Source organism: Camellia sinensis, chromosome 8, assembly GCF_055761805.1.
Source record: "Camellia sinensis isolate YWXY chromosome 8, ASM5576180v1, whole genome shotgun sequence".
Classification (NCBI taxonomy): domain Eukaryota; kingdom Viridiplantae; phylum Streptophyta; class Magnoliopsida; order Ericales; family Theaceae; genus Camellia; species Camellia sinensis.
In genome coordinates, this window is record NC_138968.1 from 193398161 (window position 1) to 193405722 (window position 7562).

Sequence of the window (7562 nt, forward strand, 5' to 3'; positions counted from 1 at the left end):
CTCTTTCGTCTGCTAATAAGGAGTCTGTATTCTGTGATTACTGCAAGAAGCCGCGGCATACTCGTGAGACGTGTTGGAAGCTTCATGGGACTCCATCCGGGGGTCGAGGTGATCGGTCTGGTTCTCGAGGAGGTCAGTCAGGCCAATCTAGAGGACGTGGTTCATATTCCCGGGCTCATCAGTCAAGTACCGTTGATACCCTTGAGTCTAAATCTACTTCTGTTACCCCAACTTCTGATACTGAACTAGAGGATGCTTTGCGCCAATTGTTGGACCGCCGATCTTCTACTGCTCTCAGTACCGCTTCCTCGTCCTTTGCCCGCTCAGGTAACTTAGCATCTTCTCCTTGTGCTTTCCTGTGTCATACATCATTGCCTTGGATTATTGATTCTGGTGCCTCAGATCATATGTCTGGCTCCTCTGATCTTTTCTCTGTCTATAAGCCCTCTTCAGGTCAGGACAAAGTTAGGATTGCCGATGGTACTGTTTCTTCCATTTCTGGAAAAGGTTTAGTCCAAGTCACTCCTACCATACATCTATCTTCTGTTCTCCATGTTCCCAAGTTTTCTGTTAATCTGTTATCTTTAAGTCGTCTTACCCAAGATTTGAATTGTAGTGTGACGTTTTTTCATGATCATTGTCTTTTTCAGGACCTTGTCACGGGGAGGACGATTGGCAGTGGTAGTGCAGAAAATGGTCTCTACTTCCTAGATCAACCGGACAAACTTGCTTATTCTTCCACCACATCTTCTACTACCCCCGCTGATTTATGGCTGTGGCATCGGCGTCTTGGGCATCCCTCATTTCATTTACTTAAGCATTTATTTCCTTCTAGTTTTGCAAAACATCATGTGTCTGACTTTCTTTGTGAGTCTTGTCAACTTGGAAAACAACATAGAGCTTCTTTTGCTCCCAGTTTGAATAAAAGCTCCGTTCCTTTTTCATTAATACATTCTGATGTTTGGGGTCCCTCTCGTGTTCTGTCTGTGAAAGGTCATCGCTGGTTTGTTACATTTATTGATGATTTTTCTCGTGCTACTTGGGTGTATCTCATGAAAGATAAGAGTGAGGTTTTCTCTGTGTTTCGCACTTTTCATAAGATGATTTGTACTCAGTTTGGGGCCACTATCAAAATATTTCGTTCTGATAATGACGGGGAATACATAGATTCTGGGTTAGGACAATATTTCTCTACTCATGGCATTATCCATCAGACCTCTTGCACCAATACCCCTCAACAAAATGGGGTGGCCGAACGCAAGAATCGGCACCTTCTTGACATGGCTCGGTGTATGTGTTTTTTTATGAATGTACCTCGGCCCTATTGGGGTGACGCTGTTCTCACCGCTGCCCATCTTATTAATCGTCTCCCTACCCAGGTCTTGGACAAACAGGCTCCGCTTCATGTCCTCCTTGGTTCTCCGTCCTTGTTTTCTATTCCTCCCAAAATATTTGGTTGTGTCTGTTTTGTCCATAATCACTCTCCCTCTCGTGGTAAGTTGGACCCTCGCTCCCTCAAGTGTGTTTTCCTTGGTTACTCTCCTACTCAAAAGGGGTATAAATGTTACCACCCTTCTTCTCGTAAGTGGTTTGTGTCCATGGATGTCACTTTCTTTGAATCCCAGTCCTATTTCTTGTCCTCTCCGGTGTCACCGTCCTCATTTCCGGGGGAGCCTTGGTGTGAAGTGAGTCCTGTGCCTCCTATGGAGGAACCAGTTGTTCTTGCACCACCCTCTACTACTGTGCTTCTTATGGTGGAACCAGTTGTTCTTGAACCCCCCTCTTCTACTGGGACTCTAGAACCCACTGTCACCAAGAATACGGACGGGAATGTTTATGTCCGGGACATAGACAGAAAACAAGTTAACTGGATACACGGGACCGTTTCTACTACCCCACTGCCATCTCCTGCTTCTGATGAGAGTCGAGGTAACTTTGAATCTCTCGAGTCCATTGATCTTGATATTCCTATTGCCAAGAGGAAGGGTGTGAGATCTTGTACTCAACATCCTATCTCACAGTTTGTATCATACTCTCATTTGTCATCCTCATACAGAGCGTTTGTATCCAATATTTCCTCTGTTAGCATTCCTAACCATTTTTAGGGTGCTCTTGCTACCTCTGAATGGAAACTAGCCATGATTGAGGAAATGAAAGCACTTAGGAAGAATGGCACTTGGGAATTGACTGAGTTACCTCCGGGCAAACGACCAGTGGGATGTAAATGGGTATATACTGTGAAACACAAAGCAGATGGGTCTATTGAGCGTTACAAGGCAAGACTTGTGGCAAAAGGGTTTACTCAGACATATGGTATTGATTATCAGGAGACCTTCGCACCCGTGGCTAAAATGAATTCAGTCAGAATACTTCTCTCTCTAGCAGCTAATCTGGATTGGCCGCTTTATCAGTTTGATGTCAAGAATGCTTTTCTTCATGGTGACCTCGAAGAAGAAGTATATATGGACATCCCTCCGGGTTTTGAGGATCATCAAACAGAAGGCAAAGTATGCAAACTTCGAAAGTCATTATATGGTCTCAAACAGTCTCCAAGGGCTTGGTTTGAGAGATTTACTCAGGCTATGTTTAAATATGGCTTCAAACAAAGTCAGGCAGATCACACATTGTTTGTGAAACATTCCTCACACGGTAAGACTACAGCACTTATTGTTTATGTAGATGACATAGTTCTTACAGGCAATGATAGTGGGGAAATACCTCTGTTGAAGAAATATTTAGCTAAAGAGTTTGAAATCAAAGACTTGGGCAGCTTGAAGTATTTTCTGGGAATTGAAGTTGCTCGCTCTAAGGATGGGATATTTATCTCACAGAGAAAATATGTGCTTGACCTGTTGAAGGAAACTGGGATGCTTGGCTGCAAGGCATGTGCCACCCCCCTGGAACCCAATCAGAAATTAGGGGATGATGAAGGAGGAGAAGTTGTGGATAGGGGGAGCTATCAACGACTAGTGGGTAAGCTCATTTACCTATCTCACTCCCGTCCTGATATTGCTGTTGCTGTCAGTATAGTTAGTCAGTTTATGCATGCTCCTCATCAGATTCACCTTGAGGCTGTCATGAGAATCTTGAGGTATTTGAAGTCTGCTCCTGGTAAGGGTCTGTATTTTTCAAAGTATGATCATCTTCGTGTAGAAGCCTATACAGATACTGACTGGGCTGGGTCAGTATCTGATAGGAGATCAACTTCAGGGTATTGCACATTTGTTGGCGGCAACCTAGTTACTTGGAGGAGTAAGAAACAGAATGTGGTTGCCAGGTCAAGCGCAGAAGCTGAGTTTAGAGCTATGGCACAAGGTGTGTGTGAACTTTTATGGATCAAATTATTGTTGCGTGATCTAGGTATTGATCAAACGGACTCCATGAGGTTATACTGTGATAATACGGCCGCCATCAACATCGCTCACAATCCAGTTCAACATGACAGGACAAAACATGTTGAGATTGATCGCCACTTCATTAAGGAGAAACTCACTAGTGGTATCATTTGTACTCTCTTTGTCCAGTCTGGTGAACAACTTGCTGACATTCTCACCAAGGGGATTGGCACTAAACCATTTCATGACATATTAGTCAAGCTGGGCATGAGAGATATCTTCGCACCAGCTTGAGGGGGAGTGTTAGCATATTATATTAAGTGATATTATATTAGCCGAAAGGTAGCCGAAAGATACACTAGGGTCTGTCTGTAATCATTTTATGCACTCAGGGATAGCACTCAGGGATCATCTTGTAATTGCATTTCTTGTAAACCCTAATCTTAATCTATAAATAGGGGGTGATATTCTATCATTCCCCAAGCTGGTTACCCAAGCTTCACAACATACCCCCACTCATGATCTATTAAAGAGTGATTGTAGTGAAAGAATTGATCTGAATTAAAGCACTTAGTCTATGGCCATTGTAGGAATGATAGAATATGACTCTAATTGTTGTTATCGAATTGCTCCAATATGATGGATCAAGGGTTTGATAGGCGATATCTTTCTTATGCACCGCTTTATGAATGTAAATCTTATTGCTTTGTATTTAGGAGTGAAAAAATAAGATAAAAAATAAAATTATATGTAGCATTATTTTTACATTATGTAACATTGTGATACAATAATATGCTAAAACAACACAATCAACAATGCCGCGACCCCCAGTGATTATTAAATGATTATTTTTTATAAAGAACTAATCAGTTAATTGGGCTGATATAGTCGCTCCAATAACGGTACGTGAATAGAATTAAAATATATACGCCTGGTTTGGTTTGGTTTTGATAAATAAATTTTGGAGGAAATTTTAAAAAATTTTGTTTGGTTTAGTGATTTTAGAAAAAAAAATTCAAAATCACTTTTTCTCTCTTACACATCAATCAATCAATTTTTCTCTCTGATCTCTTATTCTCAATCACTTTTTCTCTCACTCACATCTACTCAATTATAACAAAATATCAATTCATTCCAAACTCCCATACTCCAAAACTATTTCCAAAATATATAACCAAACAAATTAAAAAAATTTCTAAACTCTCTCCCCAAAATATTTTTTAAAAATTTACCTCTCAAAACCAAACCAAACACACCCAAAATGTACACAAAAAAAAATGTATTGTGTCTAAAATTCAGTTTGAATGTCTAAAATAAATTTTAATCACATAATATATTTTAATATTTTTTTATGTATATTTTGTGTTTTAACTGGTCACCTCCATTTGAGAGGTAAGGATGTCAAACATTTTTTAAAAAATTGTTTAAAAATAGATTTGGTGAAAAAATAAATAAAAAGTAAAAAACACTCATTATTTTCAAATAATTTTTTATTTTTGGGAGTTGAAGTAATTTTTTTAAATTCAAAAAAAAAATAGTATTTATTTTTATCAAATTAATTTTTAATTTATTTATAATAAAATTTAAAATATATTTTAAAAACTCAACCAAAATAAAAGGTAGGTGTTAATCATATAGTTTAATTTTGATGATAACTAAAATATTATGAGATAAATTTTAATTTTTTAATATACTTTTTTTTACAATCATTTGACATAAAATATGAAAATAAAATTTGTTATTTTGATATAGATTGCACCGATTTAAAAATAACTGAATTTATTGTGTATCTTTTGAATACTTAATTTAATTCAAATTCTTTCCATATATTTTCTTATTCATTCTCTTCCTTTGATTGATTTGAAGTGTTTCTTGACAAGAATGATGCAAGTCCAATGGCTAATGAATTCAAATGGAAGAAACATAAAAAAAGAAATAGGGGTCTACCTAGAATCCATCCAACGGCTATATTTTTTCTATGGCTGTAAAAGAAACTTTGTAGAGAAAAAAAAAGACATGAAGTGAAGAAGAGAAAAATCTATTATATTGAAATATTCTTGTTTATTGTATTGTGCTTCATTAAGCTGTATTTTTTGTGAGAAAATTTTTTGAGAATTTGAGTAAAAATTGTAAAAGGGCTTTCCCACACTTCCTATTATTCTTGTAAAAGAGAATTTTTGTGAGTGATTTTTCGGAATAAAATTACTTAGGTTAGATGTGACTAGGCATCGGATTCTAAGTTAGCCGAAGTGATTGGATTTGGTCACTTGTTGTTGAGATTCACTAGCATCCGTGAAACTAGTGGTGTAATTACTATTTGAAGAATAGTGGAGAAATTTTCAAGGAGAATACTTGGGGAGAGGGCGTAAATTCGGCATGCCGAACTATTATAAATTGTTGTGTTTGATTTTCTTTCCCTATCTCTTTTATTTTTATATTGATTATTACTACTCTGTTATTTTATTTGTTGAAATTCAAATATTTTTATTACTATAATTAATATTGTAAAATTATTTGTAATAACCCAATTCTCCCATCTTAGGTTGCCTTTCTGAATAACAATAGTGATTACAAAGCAATTAATCATTACAAGAGACTGGTAAAACTGAAAAGTCAGACCTAACTTGAAGATCAAAATTGATCACATTCACATTATTGTGTTTTATATTTATCGACCACATTATTGAAGATCACATTCAAAATTGATCACATTATTGAAGATCAATTTTGATCACATTCAAAATCGATCATATTTATGGACCACCCACCTTACACTTTTCTTCCCCATTTCATTCTTTGCTATTTATAGATTTCAGAGATTTCCAATTTGTTCTGAAGATTTGAAGAGCTAGCCCACCTAAACAACATGATAAATAACATTAGTTGCATCCAATTAGCATCATTTTAAGAATGAATTCTACCATCTTGTTCGGAAAATTTAAGGATGAATTCTATAAAAATATAAGTGATGAAGTTGTTATAGAATATCAATATTTGTGTCAGGTTTTATTAAACCAAACATTCATGTGTCACTTAATCTATTATTTTGAATGAATAGTCACCATTATTAGGATGTAATTATCATATGACAAAAAAAAATTGTTGCATGGTGCTTTTTAAATTTGAAACGATAGGCATGTGTGTAAGTATATCATTCAAAGTAAGAAAGTGTGAAAATGGGTTTTAGCTTGTGGACTCAAGAGGCCCGTTTAATCATTGTAACAATGTTTCGCCGATAAAATAAGAAGATTTCATATTTATAAATGTGTGTAGTCAAGGTACACTTGTCATTCCATTGCTTTCACTTGTACATATTTTCCAATAAGGTGAATTGAAAAACTATAAAAGGGAAGATAAATATTTAATTAAAATCATTCTCAAACTTGAACTTAAGTTTCAAATAACTATTTTTACTTTGTTATTTCAATTTTGTCGTGACAAAGTTTTCAAATTCAATCTTAAAATTTATTTTTAAATTATTTCCTTTAAACGAATTGTATCAATTCCTCTCATTCCAAATTTATAAATCCAAAAACACAAACTTGGTCAACATTCAAAGTCAAGCCTGATCAATTAGGTTTGGACTCTGTGCTACTCAATCTTCTTGGTTAGTTTATGTACCCAAAACCGATGTTGCAGTAACTGAATTAAAGAAAACAGAACTTGTTTGGCATAAATGGAATTATCTAAATGGATTTTTCTAAGATCCCCAAATGAGAATAGGAATCATCTTATTTCTTATTTCTTTATTCTTTCTTTCTTTCTTATTTTATTTTTTATTTTTTATTTTTTAAATGTTGCTTTGATTTGCTTGACCTTCATATTATTCTCCCAGCATCCACCCCCATAAAATGGAGGGGAGAGAGATTTTAATAAGCAATTTGGGAACCACGTGTACGGTTGTGATAAATCCTAAATTGTTGTGTTAGATGCGACTCAATAAAAAAATAAAAAAGGATGTGGAGGCTATTGGTTAATCTCATCTCATAACATGTGATCTGCAATGGTCCCCACTGCAAGATATCAATTTCTGTGTTTCTTTTTTTTTTTTTGGGCAACTTGTGAGGTTTCACTTTATCTATATTCCCTAACAATTGTTCAACCCCACATTTGACAATGTAAATTGACAGAAATAACCTTTCACAAGATCCATTCTCAAAAAATTCAAATGGGAATTTAACCAGATGATCATATACAGGATTCAAAATCAAGATTTAAGAAGAGGGA